Below are 26,642 nucleotides of genomic sequence, written 5' to 3' on the forward strand. Positions count from 1 at the left end.
TTTCTCAAATTTCTATAGGAAATTTATTAAAAACTTTGCTTCAATATCCAAACCTTTAACATCGTTAACTAAGAGTACTATACCTTTCCTTTGGACACAAAAAGCTGATCAAGCTTTCCAAACATTAAAAAACAGTTTCACCACAGCACCTATACTGCAATACCCTAATCCAAAATATCACTATATTCTAGAAATAGATGCTTCTGAATATGCAATTGGTGCAATTTTATCTCAACAAGAAACTAGCTCAGCTCCTATACACCCTGTGGCATATTATTCTAGGGTGTTAACTTCATCAGAACTTAACTACCATATAGGAGAAAAAGAATTGTTAGCCATGAAGTCAGCTCTAGAACAATGGAGACATCTTTTGGAGGGTACAGAACATCCTATACAAATCTTTACAGACCACAGAAACCTCCAATACTTAAAGACACATAAGACATTGACAGCACGGCAGGTGCGTTGGAGTTTATTTTTCTCTCGCTTTTCGTATATACTCACGTATAGACCTGCGAGTAAAAATAGAAAAGCTGACATTCTATCGAGACTTATGGAAAAACCTCAGATCAAACCTTCATTTGGTTCCGTGATACCAAGAGAATGTTTTACCCCTTGCCTTGGAATAACCATTCCAGCAGAATTACAACTCAAAAACGAACAGCTTCTTGATGTAACCTATCCAAAGGAAAATTTAATTAGAAAAACCGATGGTTTATACTACAACGGAGATAACATATACGTTCCTCCACAGAAAAGACAAACTATCCTACAAACCTTTCATGACTCACAGTTATCGGGTCACCCGGGTATACAACATACTTATGATTTGATTAAACGCAATTATTGGTGGCCTAAAATGAGGAATGATGTACAAGAATATGTCTCTCTTTGTGAAACGTGTTCCACATGTAAAATTAATAGGCAAAAACCTTATGGACAGCTACTTTCTTTGCCCATCCCAGAAAGGCCATGGACGCATATAGCAGATGATTTTATTGTGGATCTACCACCATCTAAATCTTTCAATACCATCTTAGTAGTGGTAGATCTTTTCTCCAAGATGTGCCATTTTATTCCGTACCACAAGTTACCAACTTCTTTGGAAACTGCATCTTTATTCATTCAGAATGTTTTCAAATTACATGGGTTACCTCTGTCTATAACAACTGACAGAGGAACCCAATTTACCTCAAACTTATGGAAGGATCTTTGTAGAACATTAAACATTAGTAGACGCTTGAGTACCTCCTTCCATCCACAGACAAATGGCCAATCTGAGCGCACAAATCAATGGTTAGAAGAGTATCTAAGATGTTTTTCCACTCAACAACAAGATAATTGGGCAGATCTACTGCCATTGGCAGAATTTGCTCACAATAATTCCTTGAACTCTTCAACCAAAAGTACCCCTTTTTTTACCAACTTTGGGTTTCATCCCACTTTCAATTATCTTGAGCAAAGAGAAAATAGTTCCCCAGTCGTTAATGACTTGGTTAATACTATTGCTGAAACCTTCACTATAACTGCAAATCACATACAGGCATCAAAAGACAGACAGAAAAAGTTTTATGATTTGCGGCGCCAACCGTCACCCGAGTACAAACCAGGAGATCTGGTATGGTTGTCCACAAAGCACCTACGTTTGACTGCTCCCTCGAAAAAATTTAATAGGTTCTTCATAGGACCTTTCCCTGTGCAAAAAGTGATCAATCAAAATGCTGTAACTTTGGAGCTGCCTAGTCACTATAAAATACACCCCACTTTTCATGCGTCCCTCTTGAAACCGTACAAATCATTACGAACAGTGGTGGATCAGTTGCCTGTGGTACCTCCCATTGAGCCAGAATGTGAATTTGAAGTACAGAGTATCCTGGATTCCCGAAAGGTGTCTGGGAGATTACAATATCTAATTCGTTGGAGGGGATACACCTCTGACGACGATTCTTGGGAGCCGGCTTCGAATTTATCTGCTCCACGTTTGGTTTCCTTATTTCATCGGCGGAATCCTGAACGTCCTCATCCATGAACCCCAGTGGTGTTCATCTTTGGAGGGGTGATCTGTAATGTGTACTGTGCCTTTAAGACATTTATCCCATAATCCTATAAAGTCTAGGTGCTCCCAGAATACATTGCTTGGTATTCTGGTCACACCCTTGTATCAGCCTGTCTTACACTGCTACTGAACTCAGCTGTTTCCTTCCCCCTTGTACTAAGGGATTAACTTCAGCTGGATTTCTCCTGCAGTATCTGCCTTCCTGGTTGCTCAGTGTTTTCTGACAACACTCTCCCTGCTTCCTGTGCAGTTACCTCTGCTACTACGCTCTACCTCCAGACCTGACAGCCTCACAGAACACCGGGTGACGTCACCTTCAGCTGCTTCCGGTCTCAACCAATCTCAGACTGTATCCTCCATTCTCCTCGTGAGTACAGCGTTTGTGCTGAGACTGCATTGTGATATATTTTTGCTATAATCTGCAGAGTCTTACTTGTATATTCATTTACTGCGCAATTAACACACGAATCACCAATGTCATATAAATCTATGTTAACTAGTTTATATATATATCTTGTCATACTTGTACTGAGTACTAAAGTTTACTTTGTTGCTTAAAGAAAAGGCAATATATAAGCTTTGTATCAATATTAAACCCTTACTCACATCCCCTTATGTTAAGTCATAATATAAGGGGTAATACGTAAGGAACACACACATATATATATATATATATATATATATATATATATATATATATATATATATATATATATCAGCAATGCTAAATGTTCAAACTTTATTTACAGAAATTCAAGAAATAAGGAGACTTTACTATAACTTTTGTTCATTCAATCATAAGTGTTATTTGGGTCATTACACCTGTCCAGGCACCTGAACCTCATCTTCAGGAGCCCGAACATCCGTTCAACCACCGCCCTGGTTCTCTTATGAGCCCTATTGTAGCGCTCCTCAGACACATCAGTCGGGCTACGCAAGGGGGTAATGAGCCAAGGCCGGCTCATGTACCCAGAATCACCTATAAATTATGAACAGAACATAATTCAAACAGAATCCTCAAAATAGTATTTGTAGTACAATAAAAAGTTTTGTACACGATAATCCATTAACAAATGTTTATTTTAACTTTAAAATATCTAGTTCAATATTATTCTCTATCTTCCCATTTCAGCTAAGACATGCTACATATGCGTATTTCTCCTAAATCAAGCCTTGTGTAAAATGCTAACTACATGGTTACATTACATTCTCGATCTGAGCATTTAAGGTAAGACATGCTACATATCTGCATTGAACTAAAAGACATTTGCGGAAAGAGACAATGACATGGTTAAATTGCATTAGCTAATATCTTCACATTTCATCTAAGACATGCTACATATGCGTATTTCTCCTAAATCTAGCCTTGTGTGAAATGCTAACTACATGGTTACATTACATTCTCTATCTGAGCATTTAAGGTAAGACATGCTACATATCTGCATTGAACTAAAAGACATTTGCGGAAAGAGGCAATGACATGGTTAAATTGCATTAGCTAATATCTTCCCATTTCAGCTAAGACATGCTACATATGCGTATTTCTCCTAAATCAAGCCTTGTGTAAAATGCTAACTACATGGTTACATTACATTCTCTATCTGAGCATTTAAGGTAAGACATGCTACATATCTGCATTGAACTAAAAGACATTTGCGGAAAGAGACAATGACATGGTTAAATTGCATTAGCTAATATCTTCCCATTTCAGCTAAGACATGCTACATATGCGTATTTCTCCTAAATCAAGCCTTGTGTAAAATGCTAACTACATGGTTACATTACATTCTCTATCTGAGCATTTAAGGTAAGACATGCTACATATCTGCATTGAACTAAAAGACATTTGCGGAAAGAGACAATGACATGGTTAAATTGCATTAGCTAATATCTTCCCATTTCAGCTAAGACATGCTACATATGCGTATTTCTCCTAAATCAAGCCTTGTGTAAAATGCTAACTACATGGTTACATTACATTCTCTATCTGAGCATTTAAGGTAAGACATGCTACATATCTGCATTGAACTAAAAGTAGACATTAGCGGGGGAAAATATATGGTTAAATTGCATCCTATAGCTGAACATTACGCTAACATTTTAAAACTACAATGGCAATTGTCAAAATAATTAACCATGTTGTGCACAAATACTCACCAACGAGATAACCAGGGGGCATTTGTCTTTCCTCAAACTGTCTCCACAGGGACGACAGAGAGAGGATGCGGGCATCATGACAAGCTCCTCCAAAATTCGCACACACATGCATAATCCTCATCTGTGCGTCACAAACATACTGCACGTTGAGGCTATGAAAATGTTTGCGATTTCTGAAGGGCGAGTCATCAATTGGAGCATGCAGCACAATGTGGGTACAATCTATGGCTCACAAGACATTGGGCATTTGAGCAATATCAAAGAATTCCCGCTTCAGGCGCCTCCAATCACCATCATTCTGTGGGAATCCTATGTATTGCTTACTGATACGTACCATGGCGTCCAGAAAGTTATCAAACACCTCAGAGAATGTACCTTGAGCCAGGCCATGCATGTACAGTTCTCCGGATTGAAAACTCCCGGAGGCCAGGACGTATAGACAGCTTAGCATCCTACTCATGGCGGGAACAGCAGTCCTTATTCTTATACGTGGCTCCAAATGAGGTTTAAGAAGATCGTAAAGGCCAATGAGCTGTTCGCGATCGAGCCGATACTTGTCAAAAACCTCAAAGTCGCTCATGTTTTCCAAGGTGGGTCTCACCCTGTAGACACGAGGACCTCGAACCAGATGACCCCTTCGTCTCAGTCTGAGCCGCCGAGGCTGCCTGATTCGACCAACAGCTAGTTTGCCAATAGCAGCACCAGCAGCGTCTACCATGTCATCGTCATCCATCTTTCAAAACAGCGTAACAAGGTATGCACTTGATCTGATGTGGATCACAAGTGATGCTTTGGCCATGTTGTTTGGGGGATTTATAGTACAATTAGTCCAATGGTAGTGAGTTTGTAATGATTGCTAATTGTATTCACTTGTTTGTATGTGAGCGGCGCGAATGCTTTCACAGTGGGCGTTTTTTTGGTGTTTGCTGAAATGTTGTTTTCCAACAATGAATCTCAATGTGAAAGTGTCAAATATCACACATACAGTGCATGTTTGTAATGTTTGTTCATATGCGTAATCAATATTTCTTAAACGCGATCTTATAGTAACAAACACACGTCCAGGCTAACATGAATGAAAGTGCATAGTTGTGTATAATGTGCATCGAATGTGATCGATCAATGTTGCTGCAATATTGTTTGTAAACGATAAATTAACATCTGCCATCTGTAGGATTGTATATATAAGTGATTGCCGAGCTGTCAATATTGTATGCGTCCCTTTAAAATCGCAATAATAATTCCGAACTTCCCGTCTGCCATCTGTAGTATTGTATATATAAGTGATTGCCGAGATGTGAATATTGTACGCGTCCCTTTAAAATCGCAATAATAATTCCGAACTTCCCATCTGCCATCTGTAGTATTGTATATATAAGTGATTGCCGAGATGTGAATATTGTACGCGTCCCTTTAAAATCGCAATAATAATTCCGAACTTCCCGTCTGCCATCTGTAGTATTGTATATATAAGTGATTTCCGAGATGTCAATATTGTATGCGTCCCTTTCAAATCGCACTAATACTGAATAACTTCCGGCTGTCATCTGTAGTATTGTATATATAAGTGATTGCCGAGATGTCAATATTGTATGCGTCCCATTCAAATGGCACTAATACTGAATAACTTCCGGCTGTCATCTGTAGTATTATATATATAAGTTATTTGCGATCTGACAATATTTATTAATTGTCCCATTGAAATCGCCTTAATAATGCTGTTCCAAACTGTTGTTTATGTATATGTTGTATTGTAGTATTGAATGGTAAAGTTCCGAAAGGGGCGGTACAGTCGTGAATCTGTGATGTGTATGGTTGAATCTTCTAATGACGTCATGATATTATTAACCTGCCTATGTAGTTCTGAAATCCTCATTGTGTTGTTGTATTGTGCTACATTGTTATTGTGTGCTGAATAAAATCTAAATGTGTGCTTTGTGGTTGCGTGATGGGTGATGCGTGTTATGTACATGTACGTATATATTGTGATTGTGTCCCACATATGCTGACTTCTATATAGCGGTCTGGCATTGTTGTTCCTTCCCATAAAGTGACATCTGTAATCTGGTGTAATGATGTTCTTGTTGTACGTAATTCCTAATGGTTTCTGGTGATGGAATCATTATGTTAAAAGTACAGTAAAATCCATATGTTGTGTTTTGTGATTCCTCTAGAGAATGTAATGTGTTTTTCCACCATCATTTGAATGCACATGTATGAGTGAATGTTAAAAGTAATGTACGTGCATCCATGAGTGGTCATGTGTTAAGCCTATGTAGATATGCTGTTGCTGCAAGCATATGAGTTGAATAACTGAAATGCAATAATAAAGGTAAATGAGAATTGTTTCCCATTGTGTAGTGTTTGTGAATCCTGAAAAGTTGACATTATTTTTGTGTCCGTTTAAATGTAATATTTTTAAAACAAAAATGTTGTTACTAGTGATGTTGATTTGTAGTTGATGTAATCTAAAAGTCTGAAAGAATTTAATGGTGTTGTGAATATTCAAACAGTAAAATCCATAAATCCACCATAGGGAAATAGTCATTTCTTGATCTATTTATCATAGCTGGGTCTAACGCATGAAATCATGTCTTTTCTAGCGCTGGTATTTGGAGTTTTTCTGTCTACGCTATTTGCGTGCGTTAGGGAAATGAGGGTTTTGCGTGCACGAGCACGTCTTCCCAATAGAAGTCAATGGAGGCTCTAAAATGTGTTCTTGTTTTTTTTCTAAGACTGGTTTTCCTCGTAAAGTGAGTGACGTCATGAGCTTGTGTGAAAAAGTAACTAAATCGTGTTCTTTTTGTGATAAATAAATATTTTGTGTATGTCATGTGGTGTATATTGTTTGTATGCATCGATGAGTGTATGTTTGTGATAATGTTATTAGTTAGATGTAGGTATATGAGGGTCTTTTCCCGTGTGTCAATGTAAGTCAATGGGAAAATGGATTTGTGTTGTTTTTTTTTCTAACACCCGAGATCTCGCAACTTTAATCCTTTGTATTTTGATGAAAAATTATTAAATATGAAAAATAAACATAGTGTAGTGTTTGTATGACTGTAAGTGTAGTTTGTGTAATATTTTTTATTTGATTCGTGGATCTTTTTTTTGTCGGTATATGTTTACTACTGGGTCTGAGGTGTCGGTAGAAATGTGAGCGTTAGGTTTTTTTAGAGTGTCGGTAACTGAACTCTAAATACCGGAGTCCGTAAGAAACCCGCGTTAGGAGCCTCTAACGCTGGTTTTCACGGCTAACGCCGAACTCCAAATCTAGGCCTTAGATTGGTGCGTGCTAAAGTCATTGAGTCCATAAGGGTAATGTCAATTGGGGTTTGTTTATGTAAATGTTCTGCTGTTGAAAGTGTCATGAGAAGGTCATTGTATCTCTCTCTATGTTGTTTATTAATTCTGGCCTGGTGTTTGATCAGTAGCCTCCTAATAACGCATTTATGCGCTTCCCATACAGTTAAATCTGAAACATCCCCTGTGTTGTTAATATGGAAGTACTCGATTATGGCTGCCTCCAGGTCAAGTTTGACCAGAGGGTCATCCAAGAGGTGGTCATTTAGTCGCCATTGAAATGGAGCTGTAGGATACTCAGACCATTCCACCAAACAGACCACCAGAGCATGGTCCGAACAAGTAATGGGCAGTATTGCGACCGATTTGACGGAGGACAAAAGTGTAGTATTAGTAAAAAAGTAGTCTAATCGTGAATAAGTGCGGTGGGGATGGGAGAAGAAGGTGTAGCATCTCTTAGTCGGGTGCGTCAGATGCCATAAATCATGTGTGGCCATATCTCTTAATGTGGTATTAATGACTTTGAGGTCTCTTTTAGGAATGCTGGAAGTCCCTGTTGGGGTGTCTATGGTAGGATCTAAGGGTGAATTGAAATCCCCTCCTATAATGAGTGCGCCTTTTCTAATGTCCAGTATGTGGTTAGAGTGCTTTCTCATAAAGACTCCTTGTGAGTTATTTGGTAAGTAGGCGTTAACAATGGTAATGGGTCTGCCAAATAGTAAACCCTGTAAAATAATGTATCTACCCTCCAGGTCCCTGTCTGCCTGTAGCAATTAAAAGGAGGCGGTATGCTTGAAAAGCACTCCCACTCCATTTTTCTTATTTGGGCCTGATGCAAAATAAGCTAGAGGGTAGTCCCTATAATTCCATGTTGGTTCCCGTCCTTTCTTAAAGTGAAATTCCTGTATCAGTATGATATCTCCCCCTAAGCGTTTAAAGTCTTTTAAAATTATGTTGCGCTTAGCGGGGCTATTCATTCCCTTGGTATTTATAGTTACGAATTTGAGGAGTTTGGAAGGCATTGTGAAGGATGGATGGATGGGTAAAAGGGGGAGAGAAGAAGAAAAAGAAAAGGGGGGGGGAGGGAAAAAACAGAGGGGAAAAGAATGAAGTCAAGAATATGGTGTGGGGGATATAAAGGTGTATCAAATATTATCTGTGTGTTGCACTGGGAAGGTGAATCAGATAAACAAGCAGTTAAATACTGAAGTGACAATAGATAAAGATGGGAAAAAAAAAAGAGTAACAAGAAGAGGAAAGAGCTCCTCCTCCCTTTAGGGTTAAGAGAATATACACAGAAAAAACATTTAAAGTGAAAAACACTCCTAGACCGGCTCCCGGCTGGCTAGGTCAACTTGGGAATTTGATTGGTTATAAGAACGATAACACACAGCAATGTACTTTGGTAAAAGTGTGAGGGTGCTTTATACCTTTACCGAGGATAAAACTTAAGTGAACATATGATATACTTATAGCGTGCCTATATCACAAGTAGTCGCATTGGTATTGCTATAAAACAGTATTAAGCTACAACAGTAAGTGTGATAAAGGCCAACCATTGCTCTGAAGAGCATCCTGAGTATTTTGATTACATTATAATGAGATATTAGCAAGCAATAAACCAATAATTAACCATGTGCTTATTTACAAATGATGCAATCCTAACAAGGCAGGTGGGTGGGCTCCTTACTGAGGACAGTGAGTTGAACCTAGATCTCTATCAACAATCAACATTATTTCATTTAATGATGAGGTTACATCCCACTCACTGCTAGTTAGATAAGTAAGGGGCCTAAAAGGGGGCGAGTGATTGCATTAAACTTAGGGGAGAGGTCCATTTAAATTGCTGCCTCCAATTGAAATATTTAGAGCCCTTGTAAAAGATCTCTAGGTGTATGGTAAGCCCAATGGGTAAATTGCTTTTGAACTGTCGAAGGTTTATAATATTATACAGAAAATAATATTTTGTGAAAAACATTCCAACAGTGACAAGTTACATAATGATAGTTATAATGTGAGCATTAGAGTCTATAATAAATATCATCAGAGTATGGTCCCGATGTTAAAGAACCACAGTTCCATAGTCTATAGGTGCGTATATGATACCTCACTCAGTCGAACAAGAAGCGTGTTGAACATCTTCTCCAGAAGTTTGGTGATGGGGACCTGCAGGGGCAGAGTCCTGTTCCAGAGGAGTAATTTTTAACCCCCATGCTTCATTGATTTTATAGAGGTCCTCAGGTGTGCGATAAGTTATTGTAACTCCGTTTTTGGAAGCGATAATGCTTACTGGGAAGCCCCAGTGGTATTGGATTCCGGCTGCGCGGAGGGAGTCTGTTATGAAGCGAAGATCCCATCTTTTTTGCAGAGTGGCAGGACTGATGTCCAAGAAAATCTGTATAGGGACCCCCGCTTGTGTTATAGGAGATTTGACTCTTGCATTTCTCAGCACATCTTCCTTGTCCAAGAAATTCAGGAACCACACAATTACGTCCCTGGGGGGTGCCTTTGCTGCTGGTCTGGGCCTCAGCGCCCAATGGGCCCTCTCAAGGATCACTTCTGGGGCTGTTGGTGTGCCTTTTATAGATCTGAATAAGTCCTGCAGGCAGCCTTGCAAGGCAGATGGGGTAATAGATTCCGGAATGCCTCTAATTCGGAGGTTATTCCTCCTGTTTCGATTGTCAAGGTCTTCGACTTTATCCAGTAGAAAACCTATGGTCTCTTCTTGGTTGTGAAGCTGCTTGGAATTTTGATTCACCTCATCACACATAGCTAGTTGTGTACCTTCCAACTTAGATACTCTTTGCTTTACTTGTGTGATATCCTTGCGTAGCTCACCGAATAAGCCTCTGACCTCTTTTAAAACTTCTTTGATGTCCTCTTTAGATGATAAGGACTTAAGGTCGCTTTTAGTGAGAGGGGAATCCTCTTCAGTGATGGAGTCTTGCATCTGTAAAAGCGATTGTCCCTTATTTGAGGTTAACTGGGGATCTGGTTGTGGGTCCACTGCCTTTAAATATTGGTTTAAGGTGGTAGACTTGAGGGGCTTGTCCATCTTCACTCCCTTTTTGAAGGGCATTACCAAATTTATTTTTGTGGGTAAGGCAAAGTGTGATCAAAAACTGTTAGGCTGTTCCCGAAGTGTATATATCAGGAAAGAAAAGAAAGTGCTGCAAAAATTGATCCTTAGGATAATGAATGTCAGTTCAGCAGGTCGTTAAGCAGTCTACTGCAAAAACAGATCAGGTAACTCAGTCTAAATGGGCACCTATGCTTATAAAAAAAAGAAAAGCTCAGAGTGTTTGAGATGGCCCACTAAACGCCAGGTTTTATGTGATATTCCTGCTAATCTACTGGTTAAATGTTAGTAGCCAGAGAGGGTAGTTAATGTTTAGTATCAAGGCAGGTTTCTCACTACTGTCCTTTTATTTTAGTAGGAGTTTTATTCCCCTGTTACGCTGCCTAAGCTCCCCTGTCACCCTCATGTGTGGCTGTGATTATACAGGGTTACTGAGCAGACCGGCAACCCACGTGGACGCGCCCAGTGCCTCTTGCAAAAGGGAAATCCCGTAGTCTGACAACGCACCTGTTTAGTGATCCACTCCGGTTCGGCTGTTGCTAAGTTTTTGGGTGAGTGCGGCCAGACTAACCGGATTGCTGTGCGGTGGTGCCTTTCGTTGTATCTGCTATCGCTCCTGTCCCTGCAGGCTGCGCCTAGGCCTGTGCCGTTCTGGAGCTGTATTATCCGTGTGGGGAGGCAATAAGAGGTAAGCCAAGTGTTATGTTGAGTCCTCCCCTCCTCTCGGACACTGTATTGCTGGGCTGTGGTGTGGTCAGCCGGGAATGCTGCTTATGGACCCCAAAGAGAGGATTAGAGCTACGGAGCTATGCTAACTTGCGGCCATTTCCCTGCTTGGCCAATCTTGCCCCCCGCCCACAGGGGTTTTTTATTAGCATCCCTGGGAGGTAGTTGTTTCCAAAGGGGAGCATCCGCTCTCAGATCTCCAACAGAAGGTTTGGGGGTCTCCTTGGGAGGTCTATCCGGTAGCAGATCCCATCTGGAAAGGAGATTCCTAGCTTGTTCTGGAGAGGTGAATATATGTTGGATGTCATCTTTAGAAATGAAAGATCTAACCGGAAAACCCCACCTGTATTTATATAAGGTTTGTTTCCAGGTTGTGCAGAAATATAGGAACTCAGCTGCAGACTTAATGAGAACTGAATATGTAACACTTTGTTGAACAGGCTATTAATTAGCATAGACTGTTTGATAAAGTGAAATAAAGTTAATGTAATTTACATAGGAGGAGATAGAGTTATAATTCACTCTATTATTGTAACTGATATCAGTATAGGAGTAAGATTCTGAAATGTAAGCAGAGTTCCAAATTACTCATACATAGATTAGCAAGCAGGTATTGAGGGGACTAATGTGCACAGAGAGGATTAGCACAGTTCGTCCAAAAGGTAAGCTAGCAGGTTTTAACAAAGGACTTAGGTGTTAAGTTTTCCTTCACAGCGTTACCATGATGAGGGAATTACATACGAGACACAGAGTCTTTGTACTAGCCCGCTATAGAGCCGAGATCAGTAACCGCTGGTAGGAGGAGCTGAGACTCTGACTGACAGCGGCACAAGCGGCAGTGTAAACTGTAGCTCCGGTCACAGAACAGGTAAGCGGCTGTCTCTAAATGAGAGTTTGAATTGTAGGTGAGACAACCGGTTGAGTGCAATGTCAGAGGGCTTGATAAGATGGTAAGTGAAGTCCCACAGAGAAGGCGTGTGGCTTGTAAGCAGCTGCAGGGAAAGTGCCGATTACGGCAAAACATGAAATGATAAAACCTTTGTGCAGCAGAGGGTATTAGGAGCTATATGAAAGTCGCTGTGTTAATCCTCCTGAGGTAAAAGGATAAGTAGAATCCAGGTGACAAAGGAATAAAGCTTTGTAATCCACAAGGAGAGCTTGATAGAGAACTCAGTAGCAAAGGATAGCAGGACTGCTACAAACAGCTACATGTGCAATAACTAAGCACCTGTCTGCAGTCAGGTGATGACTTAAATGCAGACAGGAGTCATGTGATGACTTAAATGCAGACAGGTAGAGACCATGTGATTGAAAGGTAACTGGAAAAAGCGGACTGGAATCCTTACAATTTAATACTCTCATTCCTAAGGATTCTTGTGAAGTCTCTGAAAGTTTTTCTTTGTTGCAAAATGTGAGGAGAGAGATCTGGAAAGATTTGAAGGGTGTTGAATTTCGTGTCCTTGAGGGACGCAGAGTTGGCTGCTCTCAGAAATTTCTCTCTAAGGGTATAATAATGAAGTCTGACTATAACATCTCTGGCTTTGCCCTCGGAAATTGCTCTTGGTCTGGCAGCCCTGTGAGCCCTGTCAATAAGCGATTCAGGGTCTTTTAGAGAACCCAGTGCTGCTGTGAATATTTCCTGAAGTAAAGGCTGGAAATCCTTTGGGTGAACACTTTTAGGAATTCCCCTCAGGCGGATATTATTCCATCTAGAACGGTCTTCTAGATCAGCCAGCTTAGATTCGAGTGCTGATATTTGACCAGCCAGATTCTCAGAATACGAGACCAGATTAGTGTGGTCAATTGACAGATATTCTTGTCTTCGCTCAAGTGTGTCTGTGCGTTCACCAATTGTAGCTATGTCTCTTTTGAGCTCCGAACAGGACTTATCAAATCTTTTACAGATGGAGTCATGATGAGAAGCCAACATGGTTTTTATCTGTGCCATCAAATCATTGTTGGATCTAGGAATGTCGGCTAGGCTAGCCAGGTGTGAGGTTGCGCCAGGATCTCTCCCAGAACCAGGCTCTGAGTGACAAGTAGAATCTGAAAGGTCATCATCTGAGCAGAGTGCTGTCTCTCTGTGAGATTTTTGGAAATGTTCTTTCATTGTCCTCTTTGGACCTGCAAGGCCTTTTGATTTTCTTCTCTGAGCCTGAAACATATCTCTACCCAGGTTGCAGCAGTAAGAGGCTATAGAGAATAGAGTAGAAACCTTTGGTGTGAGACGTAGTGGATAATGCACCTATAAATGATTCCTTCCTGTTGCTGCCGGTTGGTTATGGTTCACCCTTGGGCCCCTGACCTAATGCATATTTTAGTTTAGCCCTCCATGATGGTGCACCGGGCTATCACGCCCCTCAGGACGAGAAATATGTTACTCTTGTGTCAAAAATGTCAGCTGTTTGTACCTCTCTACTGTAGTATCTTGGGCGAGGGTCAGATTAAGGGCAGTCCAGCCTTTCACACACCCTCCCCAGGGAGGTTGCCCTCACAGGGCGATCACGGAGAAGGGGAGTGGGGTATGACCCACCGACCAGCAGGGTGGCAGGAAAGGGGGGGGGGAGAGTGTGTTTATTCGACCTGAGTTCAAGTAGAGAAAAGGTAACACTGGTGGGGGTAAAGAAACAGCAAGGTTATGTGACAGTGAGGAAGGTTACTGAATGAGACCTTAACCCAAGGCAGTGGTGCTGCTGTGTAGTGGTTTTGCAATAAGTTCAGGGTGTAAGACTCAGGGTTTATAGGCCTTGACTAGGGCAGCAGAAACTGAAATAGGTCAGTCCTTAGGGTGTAGGATGATATAAGAAGTATGTGAGTCCCAGTTGCAGCTTTATTAAGAGCAATATGAAAAGTAACTTCTTGCTAGCACACAGTATACTTAACTATTTGTAATGTCTCATGTGTACTGGCCCACAGAGGAGAGGGTAACAAGATACTGTCCTGGTGAAATACAAGGGGTTGGATAGCTCTTATGGTGTAAATACAGATGTGTACTGTGCCCCAAATTAAGTGCTTGTGTTTCTCTTCTTATGTCTTAAGTACCTGAGGCAGCCGCTCCACGTGGGTTCCATGCAGGATGTGATCAGTTAGTTGCCGGTCTTAATTAGATGTCCCTCCGGAGTTTGCCTGCTGCTGGAGAGTCACCAAATTAATAAGTCCCTTCTGGATATTTGGCAGATCCGCCCAAGAGGATATCCCACAACTCCAGCACCAGCTCTGATGGTAGGCCACAGCCAAGATGGCTGCCGTTCACGTCTTTAGGCTTTCCTCCACAGGAGACAGACAGGCGTGTTACTGAGCGCCGAGGGCACCCTCCGGTAAGCAGGCGTAGTCCCGGACAGATGGATGAGACACTCACCGTGGATGGTAGGCTCCTGCAGCAATGAGGTAGGTCCCTGGAAGCGGCAGTATTCTGCAAGAAGATGGGAGGTGAAGGTCTCCAAGGGCCACAGGGAGACCGGAACACACCGGGCAAGTAAGACCTCTTCTTTTGATGTCAGGGGCAATAGAAACAGCTCCGGAGCGGAGCCCCAAAACTCCGGATGTCCGTGTCCTTGATCTGGTCAGCGGCAGGATAGTTGTCTGTAAAAGCTTAAGCCCAAACAGGTGTCGCCTCAGAGTAATAAATGCAGAACCAGCTAAGATCCTAATGTAGAGAGCTGTTATAAGTTATATTCTGCAGAATCTGCACAAAAATAAAAATTAAATCTCACTTTTAAACAAAAAAAGCAGGTAATGCTGACAGAGCTCTTTCCCTATGCTACCATCTAGTTTGGCGGTTAGCTCCGCCCCCCCATATTTTTTATTTTTTATAATTTAGTGTTTTGTTTTTTTTGTAATATAGTGTAGTTTATTTATTTGCATTTCATGTTAGATAATTGTTTTTAATTTATTTAATTAATTTTTTGATAGTGTAGTGTTAGGTGTATTTGTAACTTAGGTTAGGATTTATGTTACAGGTAATTTTGTAATTATTTTAACTAAGTAGCTATTAAATAGTTATTAACTATTTAATAGCTATTGTACCTAGTTAAATAAATATAAATCCTAAAATAGCTACAATGTAACTATTAGTTATATTGTATCTATATTATGGTTTATTTTATAGGTAAGAATTTAGTTTTAAATAGGATTAATGTATTTAATTATAGTAATTTTATTTAGATTTATTTAAATTATATTTAAGTTAGGGGGGTGTTAGGGTTATACTTAGGTTTAGGGGTTAATAACTTTATTATAGTAGCGGCGACGTTGGGGGCGGCAGATTAGGGGATAATATTTGTAGGTAGGTGGCGGGGATGTTAGGGAGGGCAGATTAGGGGTTAATAAAATTTATTATAGTGTTTGCGAGGCGGGAGTGTGGCGGTTTAGCGGTTAATACATTTATTATAGTGGCGGCAATGTCCGGTCGGCAGATTAGGGTTTAAGAAGTGTAGGTAGGTTGCAGGGATGTTGGGGTAGTCAGATTAGGGGTTAATAAATATAATGTTGGTGTCAGCGATGTTAGGGGCAGCAGATTAGGGGTTCATAAGTATAACGTAGGCGGCGGCCATGTCCGGTCGGCAGATTAGGGGTTAAAAATTTATAATATAGTGTTTGCGATGTGGGGGGGCCTCGGTTTAGGGGTTCATAGCCCGTAAAACTCTTAACTACTGACTTTTAAAGGCGGTAGGAGTCTTGGAGGTAGAGGCTGTACCGCTCACTTCTTCCAAGACTTGTAATACCAGCGTTAGGTAAATCCTATTAAAAAGATAGGATACGCAATTGCGGTAAGGGGATTTGCGGTATGGAAAAGTTGCGGAAAAAAGTGAGCCGTACACCTGTACCTCCCTGACTCGTAATACCAGTGGGCGTTATAAAGCAGCGTTAGGACCCCTTAACGCTGTCATTTAAGGCCAACACCAAACTTGTAATCTAGCAGAGAGGTAATAAAAACAAAGTCTATTGGCTAGATTTGGAGTTTTGTCGGTAACGACCCGAAAAACTAACGCCGGCTTTTTTCTGGCCGCACCATAAAAATAACTCTGGTATTGAGAGTCCACATAAAGGCTGCGTTAGGCTCCAAAAAAGGAGCGTAGAGCATTTTTAACGCAGCTTCAACTCTCAATACCAGAGTTGCTTACGCAAGCGGCCAGCCTCAAAAACGTGCTCGTGCACGATTCCCCCATAGGAAACAATGGGGCTGTTTGAGCTGAAAAAAAACCTAACACCTGCAAAAAAGCAGCGTTCAGCTCTTAACGCAGCCCCATTGTTTGCTATGGGGAAACACTTCCTATGTCTGCACCTAACACCCTAACATGTACCCCGAGTCTAAACACCCCTAACCTTACACTTATTAACCCCTAATCTGCCGCCCCCGCTATCGATGACCCCTGTATATTATTATTAACCCCTAATCTGCCGCTCCGTAAACCGCCGCTACTAACATTATCCCTATGTACCCCTAATCTGCTGCCCCTAACACCGCCGACCCCTATATTATATTTATTAACCCCTAATCTGCCCCCCTTAACGTCTCCTCCACCTGCCTACACTTATTAACTCCTAATCTGCTGAGCGGACCGCACCGCTATTATAACAAAGTTATTAACCGCTAATCCACCTCACTAACCCTATAATAAATAGTATTAACCCCTAATCTGCCCTCCCTAACATCGCCGACACCTAACTTCAATTATTAACCCCTAATCTGCCGACCGGAGCTCACCGCTATTCTAATAAATGGATTAACCCCTAAAGCTAAATCTAACCCTAACACTAACACCCCCCTAAGTTAAATATAATTTACATCTAACGAAATTAATTAACTCTTATTAAATAAATTATTCCTATTTAAAGATAAATACTTACCTGTAAAATAAATCCTAATATAGCTACAATATAAATTATAATTATATTATAGCTATTTTAGGATTTATATTTATTTTACAGGTAACTTTGTATTTATTTTAACCAGGTACAATAGCTATTAAATAGTTAAGAACTATTTAATAGCTAAAATAGTTAAAATAATTACAAAATTACCTGTAAAATAAATACTAACCTAAGTTACAATTAAACCTAACACTACACTATCAATAAATTAATTAAATAAACTACCTACAATTACCTACAATTAACCTAACACTACACTATCAATAAATTAATTAAATACAATTCCTACAAATAAATCCAATTAAATAAACTAGCTAAAGTACAAAAAATAAAAAAGAACTAAGTTACAAAAAATAATAAAATATTTACAAACATAAGAAAAATATTACAACAATTTTAAACTAATTACACCTACTCTAAGCCCCCTAATAAAACAACAAAGCCCCCCAAAATAAAAAATGCCCTACCCTATTCTAAATTAATAAAGTTAAAAGCTCTTTTACCTTACCAGCCCTGAACAGGGCCCTTTGCGGGGCATGCCCCAAGAAGTTCAGCTCTTTTGCCTGTAAAAAAAAAACATACAATACCCCCCCAACATTACAACCCACCACCCACATACCCCTAATCTAACCCAAACCCCCCTTAAATAAACCTAACACTAAGCCCCTGAAGATCATCCTACCTTGTCTTCACCTCACCAGGTATCACCAATCCGTCCTGGCTCCAAAATCTTCATCCAACCCAAACGGGGGTTGGTGATCCATCATCCGGTGGCTGAAGAGGTCCAGAAGAGGCTCCAAAGTCTTCATCCTATCCGGGAAGAAGAGGCGATCCGGACCGGCAACCATCTTGATCCAAGCGGCATCTTCTATCTTCATCCGATGATGACCGGCCTCCATCCTGAAGACCTCCACCGCGGACCCATCTTCTTCCGGCGACGTCCAACTGAAGAATGACGGTTCCTTTAAGGGACGTCATCCAAGATGGCGTCCCTCGAATTCCGATTGGCTGATAGGATTCTATCAGCCAATCGGAATTAAGGTAGGAATATTCTGATTGGCTGATGGAATCAGCCAATCAGAATCAAGTTCAATCCGATTGGCTGATCCAATCAGCCAATCAGATTGCGCTCGCATTCTATTGGCTGATCGGAACAGCCAATAGAATGCAAGCTCAATCTGATTGGCTGATTGGATCAGCCAATCGGATTGAACTTGATTCTGATTGGCTGATTCCATCAGCCAATCAGAATATTCCTACCTTAATTCCGATTGGCTGATAGAATCCTATCAGCCAATCGGAATTCGAGGGACGCCATCTTGGATGACGTCCCTTAAAGGAACCGTCATTCTTCAGTTGGACGTCGCCGGAAGAAGATGGGTCCGCGGTGGAGGTCTTCAGGATGGAGCCGGTCATCATCGGATGAAGATAGAAGATGCCGCTTGGATCAAGATGGTTGCCGGTCCGGATCGCCTCTTCTTCCCGGATAGGATGAAGACTTTGGAGCCTCTTCTGGACCTCTTCAGCCACCGCATGATGGATCACCAACCCCCGCTTGGGTTGGATGAAGATTTTGGAGCCAGGACGGATTGGTGATACCTGGTGAGGTGAAGACAAGGTAGGATGATCTTCAGGGGCTTAGTGTTAGGTTTATTTAAGGGGGGTTTGGGTTAGATTAGGGGTATGTGGGTGGTGGGTTGTAATGTTGGGGGGGTATTGTATGTTTTTTTTTACAGGCAAAAGAGCTGAACTTCTTGGGGCATGCCCCGCAAAGGGCCCTGTTCAGGGCTGGTAAGGTAAAAGAGCTTTTAACTTTATTAATTTAGAATAGGGTAGGGCATTTTTTATTTTGGGGGGCTTTGTTGTTTTATTAGGGGTCTTAGAGTAGGTGTAATTAGTTTAAAATTGTTGTAATATTTTTCTTATGTTTGTAAATATTTTTTTATTTTTTGTAACTTAGTTCTTTTTTATTTTTTTGTACTTTAGCTAGTTTATTTAATTGGATTTATTTGTAGGAATTGTATTTAATTAATTTATTGATAGTGTAGTGTTAGGTTAATTGTAGGTAATTGTAGGTAGTTTATTTAATTAATTTATTGATAGTGTAGTGTTAGGTTTAATTGTAATTTAGGTTAGTATTTATTTTACAGGTAATTTTGTAATTATTTTAACTATTTTAAATAGCTCTTAACTATTTAATAGCTATTGTACCTGGTTAAAATAAATACAAAGTTACCTGTAAAATAAATATAAATCCTAAAATAGCTATAATATAATTATAATTTATATTGTAGCTATATTAGGATTTATTTTACAGGTAAGTATTTATCTTTAAATAGGAATAATTTATTTAATAAGAGTTAATTAATTTCGTTAGATGTAAATTATATTTAACTTAGGGGGGTGTTAGTGTTAGGGTTAGACTTAGCTTTAGGGGTTAATACATTTATTAGAGTAGCGGTGAGCTCCGGTCGGCAGATTAGGGGTTAATAATTGAAGTTAGGTGTCGGCGATGTTAGGGAGGGCAGATTAGGGGTTAATACTATTTATTATAGGGTTAGTGAGGCGGATTAGGGGTTAATAACTTTATTATAGTAGCGGTGCGGTCCGCTCGGCAGATTAGGGGTTAATAAGTGTAGGCAGATGGAGGCGACGTTGAGGGGGGCAGATTAGGGGTTAATAAATATAATATAGGGGTCGGCGGTGTTAGGGGCAGCAGATTAGGGGTACATAAGGATAACGTAGGTGGCGGCGCTTTGCGGTCGGCAGATTAGGGGTTAATAAGTGTAGGCAGATGGAGGCGACGTTGAGGGGGGCAGATTAGGGGTTAATAAATATAATACAGGGGTCGGCGGTGTTAGGGGGAGCAGATTAGGGGTACATAAGGATAACGTAGGTGGCGGTCGGCAGATTAGGGGTTAAAAAAAATTATTCGATTGTCGGCGATGTGGGGGGACCTCGGTTTAGGGGTACATAGGTAGTTTATGGGTGTTAGTGTATTTTAGAGTACAGTAGTTAAGAGCTTTAGAAACTGGCGTTAGCCCAGAAAGCTCTTAACTACGGACTTTTTTCCTGCGGCTGGAGTTTTGTCGTTAGATGTCTAATGCTCACTTCAGAAACGACTCTTAATACCGGAGTTAGAAAAATCCCATTGAAAAGATAGGATACGCAATTGACGTAAGGGGATCTACGGTATGGAAAAGTTGCGGCTGAAAAGTGAGCGTTAGACCCTATTTTGAGTGACTACAAATACCGGCGGTAGCCTAAAACCAGCGTTAGGAGCCTCTAACGCTGGTTTTCACGGCTAACGCCAAACTCCAAATCTAGGTCTATGTGAATAAAAAGATGACAAGTTAAAATGAATTACCATTTGTTCTATCATGTATCTATTTTATTGAAATTCTACTATTCCAGACATCTGAAATAATACAAAACTATTTTTTTTAAATAAAGTTGTAGAATACAAGTCTGGATTGTTACATTTTTGAATTTTTGAATTTAAAAATGAAAAATGTTTATATGAATCATGGGTTTAACCGCTTTTATAGCATGTAGATATTACTTTAGTAACTATGGCATCAATCAAAATCTTTTAGAAAAATTAATGATTTTCAACAAATAAACAGCATTAAAGTCTATGAGGATTTTTGTAGATAAACCATTTGAGAAGTTTGTCTAAGGGATTGTGATCGACCTCTATATAGGGTATTAAACATCTTGCACTTGAAAATCCTGAATCGTATAGAACTTTTTGCAATATACAGATGAAACAGTGACTTAGATAAGGATTTTATTATTATTATCATTATCGTTTAATTTGTATAGCACCACAAAATTCTGTAGAACTATATTTAAATAAGTGGAATATAATTAGGTAGCCCTCGTCTTCACACTACGGTTCCATTCTTCAAGTAAATATTGCAAAAAAAGAAATAAAAATCAAAGAAATAAAAGAAATTAGTTTAAAATGAACCTACTTATAAAAATGGCAAGGTCGCACACTAACTTACCTCTCTCTTCCGTGTCATGGCCCCAAGTGGCCGACTCCACTGTACCGTGCGCCTCACTGCGCCAGGAGCTGGTTGTGGGACATCCATATGGACTACCGGGAACTTCTCAGGCCGCAAGACACAACATGCTATAGCATCCAAACTTCACTATGAATATTCCTTAGGCACGTGCTCGCACACCCACACTATTTTTTCACAGGGACAGAATCTCAAATCACGCCTGTTACAGGAAGATACGAGGTGTCTCTCTCTCCCTATAAAAGTCATCTAATTAGTTTGCTCAGTGTTCAGATATACTGTGTACCTTGTTATATGAACTTTGCTCTTATCCTGTTGTCCTGATATTGACCTTACTGCCTGTTTAATCGATAACAGATCTTTGCTGCCTGAACTGACCATTGGCTTGTTTGACCACAGCTCTGTCGCATTCCTTGTCTGTACTTTAATATCGATTTTATTCATCCTCTCCTTCTGAATCCTGGGCTTCAACCACCAAACGCTTACAGAATATCTGAACCACTTATGGAGCTCGTAGAAGTTATTGAAATGCTGAATACCTTAACCAGGCAGGTGTCCAGCCTTACTCAAGCTGTCTAAGAGTGACATACTCAAGCAACCGCTCCACCTCCAGTAGCTGCAATACCCCAACCACCTGTGGCGGTGCATAGGGTTCCCTCACCTTAGGATGATTGTACAGCCCCAGAACCTCAGCTACCTCTTGCTGAACGATTCACAGGAGATAGATCTAAATATTGTTCTTTTGTCATGTCATGTGAACTGATGTTTGTTTTGAAGCCCTGCACATACTATTCTGTAACAATAAAAGTATGTTCTGTTATATCACTCCTTTCTAGTCCACCACAAGAATGGGCTTATGCTCTCCTTCATATCAATGATCCCTGTGTCCTGTCACGATACTGTCTCTTTACCTGCTCTAAGTTCACTCCCCTTAAATAGCATGATCAGAACACCTGTAGTTGCTTGTTTATTGATTCTGACACATGCTGATAACTTTCAAGCCAGACAGACGTACCTCCTAAGGTGAATCGTTACCTGTATTCAAGTCTGCAACCTCCTACACTGAACTATCTTGTTCTTGGAACTTGGACATCCTTATTCTAATAGCTTTTGTTTCACTCTGGTTTAAAAGCACTGCAGAAAAGGCTATTATTCTCTCCAAAACCTTACCGCTGCACAACTGAATCCGGAACGCTGTTCCGCTGACGTCATCTGCTCTCTGTCAGTACACAGAGCGCCTTCCAACTCACGCTGCCGGATCTCTCCTCCTCTCTGCAGCACAGATCTACATCTCCTGAACAGCGGACAGGCAATCAGCAGACATTCGGTTTGACACAGAAGAGCCTATTCGTTTCCGCAAGTATTTGTAACATAGTTACTCTATATTAAGTTACTTTCTAAAATCAGTTGTTGCTATAACTCATCTCCGGATTAAGTGTGAACTTTTACTTGCTGCTAGAATATTGACTCTCAGATTCTCTTTGTATGCTATGCGGTTACCTCACTAAACCTTGCATTGATTTAATGAAACACAGTACAGATGAACAGGTTGTTATTTGCTAATATCATCATACCTGGATCTAGTTTCTGTTTTAGCGTACAACTGTTTACTAATTAATACATTTCCTGCAATTGAAAACCATTCAGTTGTGAAAGAAGGATATATTTGATTTGATAATTCATTGAACTGCTTACTAGTTTGAATATCCACATATCAGGCAAAGGAATATATGCTGGAAATTCCTACTCAAGCTACAAAACCTCATTTTTTATGAGATTAGATCAATTAATTTACTAAACATTCTCAGCATACGATAATCCTGTCATGGGACCTATCTGTAAAGGCTTTGTCCTCTATGTACGATGATCCCAACAAACAAGAAAAGACCCAAAGTGCCATTAGAGTGCTACGTCAGGGCCGTTGACCAGTAGAGGAGTATATATCTGACTTCAAATGCTATGCAACATATACATGCAGGAACTAAATAGGCTTATTAAATCAGTTTCATTTAGGACTGTCAGAAACTTATAAGGATGACTTTGCTCATTTTGGTATCCCAGAGACACTGTTTGTTTTGAAGCCCTGCACATACTATTCTGTAACAATAAAAGTATGTTCTGTTATATCACTCCTTTCTAGTCCACCACAAGAATGGGCTTATGCTCTCCTTCATATCAATGATCCCTGTGTCCTGTCACGATACTGTCTCTTTAAGAACATCCATTACCTGCTCTAAGTTCACTCCCCTTAAATAGCATGATCAGAACACCTGTAGTTGCTTGTTTATTGATTCTGACACATGCTGATAACTTTCAAGCCAGACAGAAGTACCTCCTAAGGTGAATCGTTACCTGTATTCAAGTCTGCAACCTCCTACACTGAACTATCTTGTTCTTGGAACTTGGACATCCTTATTCTAATAGCTTTTGTTTCACTCTGGTTTAAAAGCACTGCAGAAAAGGCTATTATTCTCTCCAAAACCTTACCGCTGCACAACTGAATCCGGAACTCTGTTCCGCTGACGTCATCTGCTCTCTGTCAGTACACAGAGCGCTTTCCAACTCACGCTGCCGGATCTCTCCTCCTCTCTGCAGCACAGATCTACATCTCCTGAACAGCGGACAGGCAATCAGCAGACATTCGGTTTGACACAGAAGAGCCTATTCGTTTCCGCAAGTATTTGTAACATAGTTACTCTATATTAAGTTACTTTCTAAAATCAGTTGTTGCTATAACTCATCTCCGGATTAAGTGTGAACTTTTACTTGCTGCTAGAATATTGACTCTCAGATTCTCTTTGTATGCTATGCGGTTACCTCACTAAACCTTGCATTGATTTAATGAAACACAGTACAGATGAACAGGTTGTTATTTGCTAATATCATCATACCTGGATCTAGTTTCTGTTTTAGCGTACAACTGTTTACTAATTAATACATTTCCTGCAATTGAAAACCATTCAGTTGTGAAAGAAGGATATATTTGATTTGATAATTCATTGAACTGCTTACTAGTTTGAATATCCACATATCAGGCAAAGGAATATATGCTGGAAATTCCTACTCAAGCTACAAAACCTCATTTTTTATGAGATTAGATCAATTAATTTACTAAACATTCTCAGCATACGATAATCCTGTCATGGGACCTATCTGTAAAGGCTTTGTCCTCTATGTACGATGATCCCAACAAACAAGAAAAGACCCAAAGTGCCATTAGAGTGCTACGTCAGGGCCGTTGACCAGTAGAGGAGTATATATCTGACTTCAAATGCTATGCAACAGATACATGCAGGAACTAAATAGGCTTATTAAATCAGTTTCATTTAGGACTGTCAGAAACTTATAAGGATGACTTTGCTCATTTTGGTATCCCAGAGACACTTGAAGCCTTTTATGCACCAAGCTATTCAATTAGATTGGCCCCTATGAGAGCACCGCCAGGAAAAATCCACTTCCTATACCAGCAATCCTAAGTATGAAGTTAACTATTCCGGGTTTCCTACGAATGCTCCTCCTCCAATACAAAATGAAGAACCAATGCAAGTTGGATTAGTCTAAGGAAGACTACCACCTGCTGAATTACAATGGAGAAAAAGAGATAATCTGTTCCTATATTGTGGATGCTCTAATCATACAGTTAAAACATGCCCAGAGAAACACAGAAATACTCGGGGTAAGAAACCTGAACTTTCTCTAATGACATCTATGCAGAATGCTACTACTCCTCCTTTATCTCTCTTTTATTGCAGTGGGACAAGAACACCCATGAATGTCGAGCCTTAATTGATTCCGGAGCCATAGGCTGCTTCATCGACTCCACCCTTGAAAATCCAAGTCGTAGATGGGTCTTTTCTGTCTTCTTGTCCCCTCATGGAACAAACCCTTCCTATTCAGGTGTCTATAAATAAACATGTAGAGACTCTAGTTTTTGATCTGGTACCCTCATCTCTGTTTCCAGTCATCCTAGGCATTCCCTGGTTATGGATCCATGATCCTATTATGTCCTGGTCTACAGGTGTTTTAACCTTCTCCTCTCCTCTATGTTCTTCACAATGTATTTCAAATTTAAAATAAGAATGGATATATACACTCCATTCTCAATGCAAGTATGACAAGAAAAGAAATAATCATCCTACTAGAGATATATCATCAATATCAAGATGTATTTGATAAGAAAGGAGTAGATGTCATCCCACCTAGCAGATCCTATGACTGACCCACTACAAATCCTAAAAGAATACATTCAGGAAAATTTACAAAAAGGTTTTATCCAGCCCTCCACCTCCCCTGCAGGAGGAGGTATATTTTTTGTTGGAAAGAAAGACGGTAGTTTATGCCCCTGCGTTGATTACCATGAACTCAATCAAATCACTGTCAAAAATAAGTATCCTCTTCCCCTCATCCCAGAACTCATTGAACATCTCCATAATGCAACAATAAACTCCAAACTGGACCTACTGGGTGCTTACAATCTTCTACGAGTTTGTCAGGGAGACAAATGGAAAACTGCATTCCGGTCTCGTTATGGGCATTAGGAGTATCTGGTCATGCCCTATGAGCTATGTAATGTCCCCACCTCCTTCCAATACTTTCTCAACGATGTGTTTCAAGACTTACTCGACCAGTGTGTAGTGGTCTATTTAGACGAAATACTTGTCTTTTCTCCCAATTTACACACACATCGCCTTCATATGTTTGAAGTACTAAAGAGGTTACGGCATAACAATCTATACGTCAAGATCAAAAAATGTGTTTTTGAGACCAATCGTGTCGAATTCCTAGGGTTCATAATTTGCACCGATATGGTAGAGATGGATCCCTGAAAAGTGGAGGCCATCCTGAACTGGTCAATACTGCAAAACAAACAAATACAGAGATTTATAGGTTTTTCCAACTTTTACCAGAAATCTGAAATTTTTCCTCAGTAGCCCAGCCCCTTACTAATCTTACAAAAAAAGATACCGTATGGCACTGGTCACCATCTACACAACAGTCCTTTGATAATTTAAAAAAACCTATTCACAACAGCTCCTATTCTGCACTTAAATGACTCCTAAAATTAGTATGTTCTAGAGGTAGACACCTCTAACACAGCTACAGGTGCTATTCTCTCACAAAGGGAAGATGTAACCGGCTCTCTCTATCCTCTTGCCTTCTATTCTCGAAGACTAACAGAAGCCAAGACTAATTATGGTGTTGGGGATAAAGAACCCCTAGCCATCAAACGTGCTTTTGAACAATGGAAACATCTCCTAGAAGGTACCACACATCCCATCACAGTGTTCACAGACCATAAAAACCTAGAGTACCTTCGATGTGCCAAATGACTCAATCCTCGTCAAGCTCACTGGGCACTATATTTCACATGCTTTAACTTCCATGAACTTATAGGCTTGGTTCTAGGAATGAAAAGGCA

This window comes from Bombina bombina, chromosome 1 (genome assembly GCF_027579735.1).
Source record: "Bombina bombina isolate aBomBom1 chromosome 1, aBomBom1.pri, whole genome shotgun sequence".
NCBI classification, from domain to species: domain Eukaryota; kingdom Metazoa; phylum Chordata; class Amphibia; order Anura; family Bombinatoridae; genus Bombina; species Bombina bombina.